A 13,715-nucleotide genomic window follows, 5' to 3' on the forward strand; every position below is an offset into this window, starting at 1 on the left:
AGGAAGAATTCAATGTTGGCCAGGGTTGCAATGACTACTCAGGAAACTCAGATTTGTTAGCTCAAATGTGTTTTAGCTATCAGGCTTTGTACTTGGTAATCTCTATTCAATTCTTCCAAAAGGCAGCATGTGTCTGTTAATGCTCAGAGTCCATCTGGTGATGGTCCAGTGCCCTTAGGTGAATTAAGGTTGCATAGCAGAGGTAGCTGGGTCGTTCCTTGCCTCACTGGATAAGGAAGCCGAGTGTTATGCAGAGAATTTGGGTGATGGCGAACAGAGTAGGAACTAGAAAGGTTAAAGAAGATGAATGTAAGCTCAGGAAATTGCCTTCTGTCCCTGCCTCTGCCACAAAGGTAGTATGTGAGAAAGGGCAAATTAGTTAAGCAGAAATCTTCAGAACTGGACATTGAAAGTGCATTATCAACGGATCCAACTTTTGATACCTGAAGCTTCTTTTAAATAATTGCTGAGCAATCACAGCTGCAGGCAGAGTTGCTTGGAGATGTGCTTTGAATATATAAATTGCTATGAAGATTTTTTCTGCATCTTAAAGACACGAAAGTATTTCTAACCTGCTACTGCAAAGCTAATAGTGACTAGAAACTCATTGCTTGTTCACTGGCTGTAAAAAAGAAAAAAATAAAGTTTAATTTTGATTCATCTCCTTTTTGCATCAAAATACATGCCCACAAGAACATAGGTGATATTGTATTCATTGTTTCATTAGAAGAGCTGACAGCTCTAATGACTAATGCTGATTAAAGAGTTAAAAAGATTGGATAAGGATACTTGGGAACTTTTTAGAAATCATCTTTCAAGCAAGCGTCAAAAAAAGTTTGCTAAGGCAGTCACATAATTTACATTTCTCAGCTTTTGAATAATTTGGTTCAGACACATCCTACATTCTTTTCATTTTTTTAATCTTCTGCGTAAGGTACTAGCTGGAGTAGAAAAGATTTTGCTTCTGTTTAGAAACTTTGTCTTAATAATGACTTAAATTGCAAAGGCTACAAAATGTGTTTTACTTTCGTTCATGGAATTAATGCATGAGGGTGGTGGGAAGTGACCTCTAGACATGGTCTGGTGCAACTGCCCTGCCCAAAACACAGCCAACACAGACTGCATAGAGCCAGCAGGGTTTCAAGTGTCTCCAAGCATGGAGGCTCAACATCCCCTATGTACACCGTATTGCAGTGTTTTTCTGTACTCATGACAAATCATGTTTTTTGCTGTGTTTGACTGTTAACTTCCTGTAGTTCAGTTTGTGCTCATGTTCTCTGTATTTTTGTGAGGCACTGCTGGGAATGGTGTAACACTAACCAGCCTTGCCCATGTTCTGCATTGGGCAGGGTAGAAAGGCAGACAGGGGTGAGGTGAGAGAGACAAAACCTAGATGGGCTTTCCCATAACTTGCTGTGCAGATTCCATCCATCAATGCAGCACCACCAGGGGGTTCCAGCCATCTGAAAGGATATAAGGCATTACATGCAATATCTGCTCTCCTTTCTTTATTCTTTCTTAATCTATACTATGAAGCCAATTGTGGTTAGGTCTTTGTTACTGAGATCCCAAAAGAGCCTTGTGCCCTTCCCTCCCACCTCCCCCATCCTCTCCCATCCTCTACCCAAGCTCCCAGCTGGCTCATCAGCCCTCCCAATACCCACTTCTCTCTCACATAAAGGATGCTCACCATCCTGCATAACTGATAGAAGAATTAATTCATATTAACCTGGTAAGGGACATACCATCAGCATACTTGTCAGAGGGTTAGGGTTTTATACTAAACTGTGCTTTAAAACATGTTTTCTATTAGAATAATTTACTTCTCAGTAACAGGTTAACTTAATGACTTGTTCTTGCAAGACATGAAAAAGTCTTTTGAAATGAAGCTAAGAAAGTTCTTGACTGAGGCTCCCCGGCCTGAATGCAAGCTGTCAGATTTGGATGCAATTAATCAAGTGAAAAGGTAAGACATAGAAACTCTTGAGGCCAACTGCAAACTTCATCATTACAGCACCATAGAGCATGTTTTTGTGGGAAAAGCACATTGTTGCAGAAGGATATGGCATATACAGTGCTGAAAGTAGCTAAGAGGTCTGACATGCATTAGAAGAAATATTTCATTTCATTACCTTCCAGAAAATTTCACCTGGGCTAATTTACTCAGACAAACTAAAAGTAAGAGATTTTTTTTTTTAATATGATAATTCCCCATTTATTTTTCTATCTCTCTCAGCAGAATCATAAGAAGCTTGAAATTAATCTGGCAGCTTTTCTTTTCCAGGGCTCTGCCATCTAATGAAGGAAGCAGAAGCTGTTTTGAGCAATGCAGGTGATCATTTGCACAACTCAAAATGCAAATAATATTTTGATGTTTTAGTGAGTGCCCATAGTAGTGTTTGCTCGTACAGACAAAATCCATTGCTAAATTTGTCTTGAGTTTATCTGTCCAACCTGGTAAAAAAAAAAGACAAGTCAACCCCAGTCAATTAGAAACAAAAAGAAAGGACCATGTTGGCAGACATTTTCTATCAGAATAAAATTACACTCATATTCTGATGACCTGATGATGGGTCCAACATTAGAGCAGTCAGATTTTGTCTTCTACTTAAGACCTTTATAGAAGCACCAGCAAAACTTGTGGCAAAATTTAGATAAAGCAGAAAACCTGATATAGGGTCATAGGAAAAATGAGATTAAGAGACACAAAATATCTGCAGTTCAATCTCCCACTCCAAGCAGCAGCAGGTTTGCGATCAGAAGTTGCTCAGTGATTCATCTAGTCAGCCCTTGAAAACTGCCTAGGATGGAAACTACACAAACTTTCTGAATGATATTTTCAGTACAAAATCAAACAGGTAGAAAATAAAATGCTTTTCTGAATAGAAAATAAGGAAATACTCTATGGCTAACTTTGTGTTGTTATCAGACCAGGTTGCTATAACTACATGCTATACCTTTCAGAAATAGGTGTGCATACTGAGGCATTCTAGATAAGATCCACAGACAGACTTGTCCAGATATCATATTTAATTTATAAGAAACTCCCCTTTCTCTAGAAGACTTATAAAAGGCTAAAATCCTACAGCCATGCATGTGAAATTGCCACCCTATTAGCAGAATGGAGAATCTCTGCAGTTGTCTGCCCCTCACGATTCCCAGGAAAGACAGCACTCCAAAGTCCCTAAAGTGGCTTTATCTGGAAAAATAATATAAGCAAGTATAGCAGATCACAGTACTTATGCCCAGAGCAGGAAGTACATCAGTCTTTCCAACATTTCATTATTATAGGTAAATTGTTCAACATTCACTGCAGGTAAAATTGTTACCGACAGAAGAATTCAAACCCTTACTTTTCATGGTTCAGCCCTAATTTGAAACTAGATCTGTGTAACCTAGGTTTAAGCCTCTATTCATTTTGGCATGCTGGCCCCATTTTATGTAGAGAAATATAGCACTTGAAGGGCAGGAGGTAAAGTCAGTAAGAAGTTAAATGATCCTGTCACATAGGACACTCCCCTGGAAGAGAACCGACTGTAATTCCTATCACTGCCTCCCATACTACCTTATGCAGGGCTTTTGCCAGTGATCCATCACCCTCATAGTAAAATAGGGATGTTCAGGCAGGGCCTCCTGTGTCTCAGTTTGTGCCCATTGTCTCTGGTTCTGACACTGGATATCACTAGGAGTCTTCCTCTGTCTTCTGTACACCCTCCCTTCTGATATTCATGTACATTGATAAAACTCCCTCGAGCTTACTCTTCTCCACATTGAACAGCCACAGGTCTCTGGACCCTCTCCTGGGCTCTGCAGTCACTTCAGATCTCTTTTGTACTGGGATGCCAAGAATTGGTCACAGCACTGAGACAGTGTGTTTCACCAGTGCTGAGTAGAAGGCAAAGGTAAAACAAAGATAAACTACCTCGACCCATTGGTAACTCCTAATGTGGCCTAAACAAATGATTCAGGTTCTTCAATAGACTATCCTTGCTGTCCCGTTTTAAAAATTTAGGTGACTTTTCATGAGAGGGTTAAGATGTCAACCATGGAAGCAGATGCTTCTAGTGTGTTTTATTACTGAATAAGTTACCTAGATAATCTGTAGAGGAGAATTTTGCCAGGAAAACATGAATCCTGTAACAGTCTGCCCTGTGTAGGATTTGCTTTAGTGCAGTTTGATTCAAAGAGTACATTTCAGAACAACTGGCTTGTTGTTGGTTGAATACTTTTAATATATCTCTTCAAGTGCAAATGAAATCTGAAAAAGATTAGTGTGACTAATGTTCCTTGAATTACTTCAGAGACAGATGTTTTAGATCCCAATTCTGCAAATGTTTTTTCTTAAGTATAACTTGACACTTCTGAGGACTGATCATTTTAGTGATTATTCTGCACCAAAGCTCTCAGCTGGGGATAACTTGACCTACTTGACCTATGATAAGGCAGTCTCTGATCTTTGTTTCAGTGCCCTAATTTTAAAAGTGTAAATAGGGGTTACTGCAGTTGCCTTTTTTTTTTTTTTAAGAAGAGATGTAATAATGAATTTTAAACTAATTTTCTTTATCTGTGCTGTGGTTCTATACCTGTGTTCCTTCTGGCTTCAGTAAATTTGAATCTTAAACCCTCCATGAAATAGCCAATATGAAAAATGGAGAAGAGTAAAAAGTCTCAGCCATGGGATGAGTGAACTTCCCTGGTCCTCGATTTTCCTTGAATTTGCATCTATATGAGATTTGCATGAGTTGTAAAATGTAATGGTAGTCCTATGTTTTCATTCAGGTTGTTGGTGTTAATTAAATTGTCTCAGAGATTATGGACATTGATTTGAGAGGACATTGTTTGATTAGGACACCATGAGAGATGGTAATACAATATTTTAATCTAAAAAGCCTCAGCATTACTTTGTTTTTTGGTCAGGCCCTGATGCTGAAGCATGACTGGGAAACGGTATTTTTCTGCATATGAAAATTTGCAACATAATACTTGTAAAAAAAATGTTTTGGAGAAATGTTACTTAGGCTTACAGAGTACTCCATTTCCTTTTCCTTAACAAAATATCACTTCTTGAAATCAATTTCTCCATGAAATCATATTTTAACAACAGATGTCGGCCATATTTATGTGTGTAGAATTTGCAACCCAGTTCAAACAAAGCAATCTTGCTCAGCTTCCTCTTGGTGCTTCTTCAGTACAGAGACTTGCAGGTTCTGGCTTTCCTTAGAGTACCCTTAGCAGTGATTGCCAAACTACTGTCAGTTTAAGAACATGCAGAGATTCATATACTAGTTCTGAGGTCCCCTGGGATTCTGCTAATTGTACTCATTCCTTGCCTACACAATAGAATGCATTTATAATTATTGTAACCTGTGAAAACACTAATTTATTAGTGCTGAACATGGGTTGTTTCACATTAAGATAAAATAACTAAAACTGAAGTCAAGGAGAGACTTTAGAATAAAGGCCCAATGAACTGAGACCCCCTGGATATATTTATGTATTCCAGACACCTCTAATTATCTTTAAATGCTGTAGATTCTCCAATGATTTGTTCAGAAACTCGTACCACTTCTGTGGAACTCCACTGATTTAATTTTCCTCTATTCTATAGGGGTTTTACTGAAAAAAATGAGTATGGTTTTTTGCAATTCATTTATCTATGGAAATTTTCCATGAGTTGGAATATATGCATTATAAAAACTATGTTCAAACTTGAGTCTGACTGAATTGATCAGATAATTGTTAGTTGGAAACAGGTAGCTGTTTTCTTAGTATGCAAACACTAAACACATAATTTTCCCCCACACAGGAGTGAATGACAGGATTTATAAAAATGTTCTTTTCTATTTCTACAGATAATTTTGTTTTCGAAACCAAACTAGAACAATATCTCCCCTTCCCTTCTGACTTTCCCATGTAAAGAAACAAAAGGAACGGAAGCTCAGCCTGTAGCAGTTCTTTAGCCCACGTCAGCAATTAGTACAGGCAAGATGCAGTACTTGTATTTTGTTCAGCAACTCCTTTATGCACATTGTGACACAGAACTTCCTTCATTTTATAGCCAGGTTGCAATTTACAGAATTCACAATCCAGATGCCAAAATAAAGTATAGGAGTACTTGCATCCATCCATCATCACTTAGTTGACATTTTAGAGTTACTGCTGTTTGCAAATGACCTTTGGTGTGGTAGAAATGTTTGTGCAGTCACCACTGTGCTGTCACCTCTGCTGCAGCCCAAAAATCCCGCTGCCTTAAAAATTTATCCCAAAAGATATTATCATTTCCAGGAAATAAATTAATTGAAATTTGTATTAATCTTCCCCCCTCCCCACCCCCCATTTCCTTGTAGCTCCCTGTTGAAAGTAGAAGGTGAATGGAACTTTTGAAGGAGTAAATGTTACCATAGCATTGAATTTCATTTAAAAATAAAAAAAAAAAAGTTTAAGGGTTTGAGTCATTCACAATACATTTCCACAATCTAACCATTCCTGGTGCTTCTCCAAAAGCAGGTGAAAAATTTTAAGAACCTGGTCTCTTGCAAACAAGTTTTCTAGGACAGGTCTTGTGTTTTGTTGAAAAAAGCAGTTTTTTGTGTTATGGGGAAAAAAATATTGTCCCTGAATCACCAGTCCCACAAGATGACCTTTGCATAGAAAGTATACAGAAAAGTTTATCACATAATGTGATGATAAGAGAAATAAAGTAATCCGCCCACCAAGTTAAAGCATGGTGGTGAGTGAATATCTTCCTTCTTTGTTTTTACCTTTTCCTCTCATTTTTATAGTTTCATGATAAAAAAAATCCCTTTGGTGGAATTTCATTAACAGTCAAGAGAAACTAAACCTCTGTTTCAGGCCAGTTTCACTAAATGTCAGTTATGGTGGTGTGCTTTCTTTTCCTTTTGACAAAGTGGTAGGAAACACACATTACATACAGGATGCAGGAAGGATACAGGATAGGGCAGCTCCAAGTAACACTTTGCCAATGATAAGGTTAAGAGGCTTATTGCTGTAGTAGTCCACTAGCTAGGAGCTATCCTTGAGTTGTGAGTTATTATAATGATTTTTTATTTCTACAGTAACCTGGCTGTACATAACAGCCACCAATTTTTACAATTATCTCCCTTAAGTTTGCCATGTTAATTCTTTATTATCTTTTTTTCTTAATTCACAGTGACCAGAAAGTATTTTTTTCAATTTCACTAACAGAAGGATGGGGAAAAGTTGTGTTAGATTCAAGTTAATTTATCAATCCTTCCCAAACACTTTCCCTTTTTTTTTTATTTTTTTGGTCACTGACCTTCAAAAATCCCCTATTTCTATTGTTCTACTTTACCCATCTAGGAGATGGGGTTTAGGGGTGTACGATGCTATCAGCATGCCTATTAGTTTTTCCTTGAGAAAATATTTAGGAACTCTGGTTACTATGAATTTCCTTTAGAAGACTTGTACAAATTAAGAGTTGAGAGTTTCAGAAGTTTTTGAAGTATTGTTAATTTGATACACCTGCTTTCATTGAGCAAAATTAATACTTTTTCTTAATATGTGATTTTTGCAGTTGTTTTTCTTATGGCTGTATTTAAATTCGAAGTTTGGATCTTATTCTGCACTTAATCACTGACTGCAGTGTTACACTTACAGGCAAAGTAGGGAACTAAAATACCTGAAGTGAAAAAAATTATGGTGTAGAACAATTACTAAACTATGCATATGTTTTAGTTAAAATTAAAATACTTACGGTCATTTTAATATGGGTTGTTCCCTTAACTGCTTTTTGAAACAAACCTGTGTCAAACTGGCTTTTAAAGAACAAGAGTTTCTTTCTCATGACATGAGAAAAATCATTCAACATAATTTTTCACTGGCATAATTTATTGCTCTTTGGTTTAATTTTGTTGTTTGTTGTATTTTGGATTGGTTTGTTGTGGCTTGGTTTGGTTAAATTTATTTTGTTAATCTATATTGTACCTCAATATGGAAACGAATAAAAGAAAAAGAGTGTATAAGAATAATGTTACTGTTCATATGTTCCTTTTTAAAATCGAATTACTTTCTGTCTCTTCTTCTCTCTTTCTGTCAGGCTATGGAAATTACATTTTGGCTACACCTCATGCCCAAACCTAAGTGTAACTTAGATGGGGGAGAGAGGCAAGATACAAGGGTGCATATCTCAGATCAGTGAGGAGGAAGGAAATCTAGGAAATAGTTTATCCTATCCCAAACTGGTATCTCTATCCTGATGTGTGGATGCCTTCTGAGTGCCTGCTTTCTGTACCTGAGCCATCTAGACACTTCTGACAGTCTGTTTGAATGTTCTTCACCCCTGTGGCTTCAAGCAGAGAGGGGAAAGATGAAAGGCAGAGAGATTGGGCCAGTGCCTTTCACTGTTGTGCTTTCACAGTATTTCTTTTCTATAGGACCCTGTTGTGATGATTCAGGAGTGTAAGTTTTGGGTCTGGCAATGGGAGCAGAAGTGCACATCATTACCTACATTCCCTTTTCTCTATCTTGTTGCTGGCTTCCCACCCTTCTGTACTGCAGTCTCTGCATAGCCACAGTCCTGGTGTTAATCCCCAGGTTTGGTACCCTGAGCTCACTATATGGCTGAGGGACGTGAACAAAAAAGCATAGGACAGGACAGACTGTCTGTCCTGTTCTGAGAGTCTCAGTGACTTTGGGAGTACCAGAGTAATCCCTTTTCATAGCTGATATGAAGATAATTAGGAAAATGGAGTGTATTTAGAATTTGAGGTTTTTTCCTTGAGCTGTTCCTTAAACAGTTCACAAAATTTACAGAAATGTAAATTTTTGATTAAATTGATTTTTTTATGGTCTTCATGTGTAGCTGTGATGGCATACAGCTTGACATGATAGGCAATCTCATCTAGCTGTCTAGAAATTGGCTAAACTGACCATTGACATTTTTATTTTCTTGCAAACATCCATAATTGTTTCTTCGTTAGCTGAAGAGAAATGCCAAAATCATTCCAGGGAAAGAATCTCTATTTTGCCAAGGAACTCAAAAGCTAGTGCTCCACAATATTTCTGTCCTCTGTAAATTTTGATGAAGACAGAATGTTCTCCACTAAAAATGCTGATGCCCTATAATTTTGAAACTCCAGAATATTTTTAAACAAAATCAAATGTTGAGAGCTGTAATTATTCCATGTCAAAAGAAGAATGTGGATCTATGTTTCACAGTAAATTCAGTGTTAAGTATATCTTAATGAACAACATTTTAGAAATGCAAAAGATTTTTTTTCCAATCATTAATGGATAGAAATGGGTAGAGCTGCAAAAATAAACTTTCTTGAATTGATATGCTTACAGATTTATGGACCTGCAGTAGGTCCATCACAATGGGACCTCCTTTTATGTATACTTAATTCAATGTATGTTAACTACTGTATACAATAACTATAATAGGGCTTAAAATGGTTCAAAATTTTACATGACTATCAGTGTAAAACTTTGTGGCAACAGAAATCTGATTTTTCCATTCGTAGCATTTAAATAATTTAACTTGCTCAGCAAGGTCAAGTTTTAATGTGCAGTGGACGTCCATGAAGCCTTGGAGACTTGTAGACCTTGAGATCATGATCTGTTTGTAAAACCTTTCCAGGGTTTTAAATAGATATTTATAAGATCACTTATCTGAAAACATTTAAGCATGTGATATCATAAATATTTATTTTCTGGAAAGAAATATTGACAGGTAATTATTTGCAACAGCTTTCATTTAAATGGCTTCTAGAATTTTTGGAGCGAATCGGCCAAATCAATAGTTTCAAGATGGAAGACTTAGCATAACACTAGTTCTGCCTGATAGAATGGTTTTATTTTGTTTAGCTGAGGTATGCAAGTCAGGTAGCCTGATGACAAAATCTAAGGTTTGCATTTATTTCACTTTTAGTTTTCAGCCTTGATAATGTCATGTGGTGGTGTATTTGAACACTGCAAATGGCTTTTGTGGTTTTACAAGGTCAGAGTAAGCCAGTTAGGTACATGGTCAAATTTGTAATCATGTTATTATATCTCAGATGATACAAGGCATGGGTGAAAAAAAGGGTCAAATGATCTAATACACTATTACAGCACTTGAAAATGTCCTCTCTTAGCTGTTCAACTCTAGGTCTTTTACTATGTCTTTATTTTGTGAATATTCATTATAATATGATGTATTAAAAGAACTTTCAGAATTCTTCCCTCTCTGTTGTGAATAATGATGAAAATTATCTGAATTTAGATTGAACAGTGGTGTGTTTACTTTAACTTATAATCTCATATCTGTGTAAATGGATTTTGTCACAGTTTCTAATTGTCACTTGCATATATAGTGGCAAGCCACTGCTGCAGCGGGGTGGATTTGTCCTTGAATCATAGGCAAAGGAAATAATATTATAGGTACATAGTGAGGTCTGAAATCTACATTTCTGCTAAACTGTATGGATCACTTATTTGAATACAATTAAAAGTATTTAATCTGTGGCTCAAGAAAGTACGGGTTTCTTACAGCACTTTCCACTGTGTTTAAAGCATGTTCTTTGTATTTTTTGAATATGAAAGATTAAGTGAAAAAAAAATAAGTTTCAGAAGGAACATGTGTTACTGAAGTTGCTTGTGTGTCTGTCTGTGGCTGTCCACACAAATACTGGAAGTTGTTCATCAGCACTTTACCACCTGTATTCATTTTCTGCTTCAGCAGTGACTAATTGATTGAAATTTGACTTGAATGTGTCACATTGTTCATGGATGTTTTCTCTTTATGCTGTTCAGTGTTTGGAATACATCTTTCATATTCATACCTAATTATTTTCTTTGGCTGAAAAATTCTAAGCTTCTGTTTAGCAGAACATTTAGGCTATTCATGTAATAAAAATCAGTGTAAGACCATATGTAAGGCCAGGTGAAATTTAAATAAAACTTATTTCTCCCATTCATGCTCACAGGTTTTACTCCCTCTCTGACACCATGTTCTTAGGCCCTATGACCCATACATGTGTATAAATACCTGATAGAGACACTAAAGAAGACAAAGCCAAACTCTTTCCAGTGGTACCCAGTGATGGAACTAGAGGAAACATGCACAGTTTGAATTAGAAGAAATTCCATTTAGACATAGGAAGAAGCTTTATTCTTTCTCTTACTGTGAGAGTGACTAAGCATACTGGCACTGGTTGCCCAGGGACATAGTGACGTCCTCAGTCTTCAAGAATGGTTAGGAAAGCTAAAGCCCTGATGGAATTAAATCTGGCCAGGGACATGAAGGGCAGCAATAAAAGCTTCAATAGGTACATTGGCGATAAAAGGAAAACTAGAGAAAATGAAGGACCTCTCCAGAAGGAAATGTGAGACCTGGTTGCTTGGGATATATAGAAGACTGAGATACTCAATGTCTTTTTTACCTCAGTCTTCATCAACAAGTGCTCCAGTCACACTACTCCTGTCACAGAAGGCAGAGGCAAGGACTATAAGAATGAACAGTCCAGGTTTCACCTGAGCTTTGACAAAGAGAATTTGTAGTCCTTTGATGTCAGTTGCTGTTTTCTGCACACTCATTCTGTTGAGATCCCTAAAAATTTGCAAATATATATGTAAAATGTGGAGTTTAGTTAAGTATTCACTCTGAAGTATTTAGAGACAGTTTGGCAAATGGACTGAGGTATTTCCAAGTGCCTATATAAACTAATAGAATATAAAGTCTAAGTGCTAATGATTTGCTTTGATTTTATATCATTGTAAAGTTGAATCCCAATATTTAAAAAAAAGTTTTAATACTCATTAATGTATTCATTTGCTGTCTGCTTCCTCAGCACCTTACAGATTTTCTATCAGGATTTTTCAGAATTACACCAGCAAAAATACTGACCATGTTACAACTGTCATTGGAAAGATGTTGATTGAAAAATATCAGAGATGTTTATGTTGCCCTTCTGCTGTAGTGTAGCTGTTGTACCATGTAGGCCCACATAATCTGTGGTAGACGCATTTCCCCAGGAGAAAGACTTTATATTTCCCTGCCATGCTCATTTTGAAACAAATGAGGCAGGTGTTATATGTGGGTCTTCTTTGGGAGATGCATGTCCTCTGTTCCCAAAATATTAGTCCTTCAGCACAGCAAGAGAGGAAAGATCCTTTAAAAATATAATATATGACTCCAATGTTGGAGGAGAATGAAAATATTGTATATAGAAATGGCTGGTGAATATGCAATCTATAAGATTTTAGTCTGAAGTATTTTAAAAAGGCATAGTTTATTTTTTTATAAGCTGTATGCAGTTTTTTAAAGATAAGCATTCAAGTCATTAGAGCATATGGCATTGTATCTACACCTGCTGGGGTCGCCAGCAGGGGTGAATGTTTCTTCATCCTCTGCAAAGGCTTCTTCCACTTGAGTTAATAAAGTGTCTAATGGAATGTGACAAACTGTTAGCACTGGACCTGTACTCAAGGAGGCAGGGTGCCATGTCCCTGCATGGCAAAGCTGCTGTGCTGTGCTGCTGACAGCAGAGAGCTGGTGAGCACAGAAACTTCTGTATTGGATCACAAGGTCTTTGGTCACTGTTTCCTCCAAGGCTCACATGTTGGGTCTTTTCCCTTTTCCCCAGACTGTCTTCTTGTATTGCAGCTTCTCATCCCTTCTCAGCTTTTTGCTAAGCTGTTTGTGTCCTTATGTCACCTGGCTTCCAGTTCTAGTTCTTGTCACCCAGGCATTTACAGATTTCCACTTTCCTAATCTGTTTTATTCTTCTGTTATAGATTCTTGCCCTGTTCCTGACTACCACTGCACTCATTCTTACCAAGAGGTCTTGCTCTCTCTCCCTCCCTTCTTAATCTCAGCTTCCCCTACCTCTTCCCCCCATTCAATGCAAATGCGGTTTTGTTTTTTATTCCACCATCATCCTCATTTTCAGTCTTTCTTCTTTTTCCTAATCTTTCCAGAAAAGTTTATTTTCTCCTTTCAATTTTCCTCTCTTTTGACATTTCCACTTATGTGGCATCATACTAAAAGCCAGTGTAAGAAACAGTGTGCAATAGGCTGAGGCTACACTGGGGGTATAATGAAATAAATGACTTCTGCTTCAAATTTCATGTCTCCCAACTTCTGTTCCAGCAAAGCCTACAGCAGCCCGCAGCAATCCAGGGCTGCAATGGCAGAGAAGGTCCCGAGGACCTTGAGTTTGCAGAGTGACAAATATACGTAGAGCCTTCACTGACAGCTGATGCTTATGAGGAGCAAAAGGGAGATGTGAAATGAATCTGCAATTTGGACAGTCAACTGGAGTTTTTTAAAGAAATAATCTTAAACTACCTACAAATAGCAGGTGAAATTTTGCCTCAGTTCAAGTTTGGATAAGATGGCTGAAGATGAGGCTTTGGAAATACGGGTCAAAGTGAATACTAATGCTATAAATTCCAGCTACGTAGTCAGGAAAAGTAGAGTATTAAGCTTTGATATAGTGCTGAAAGAGATAAGGCTCTGATTTGAGAGCTTGTAAGAACAGACAAATATATAATCAGAAGGAGGATACGAGTAAGAATTGAGAAGTGTTAAGTAACTGCAATTCTTAGTAAAATAAGTTTGTGCAAGGAGTACTAGAACAATTATATACTGGAATCTGATTTGAAAAAGAAAAAATGGTTTCTAATTGGTAGAACTATGCATCTAAAAATGACATTTTATTCAGTCTTTATGAAGAGATGTGTGATCATATCAT

Source organism: Anomalospiza imberbis, chromosome 3, assembly GCF_031753505.1.
Source record: "Anomalospiza imberbis isolate Cuckoo-Finch-1a 21T00152 chromosome 3, ASM3175350v1, whole genome shotgun sequence".
In the NCBI taxonomy this organism is placed as follows: domain Eukaryota; kingdom Metazoa; phylum Chordata; class Aves; order Passeriformes; family Viduidae; genus Anomalospiza; species Anomalospiza imberbis.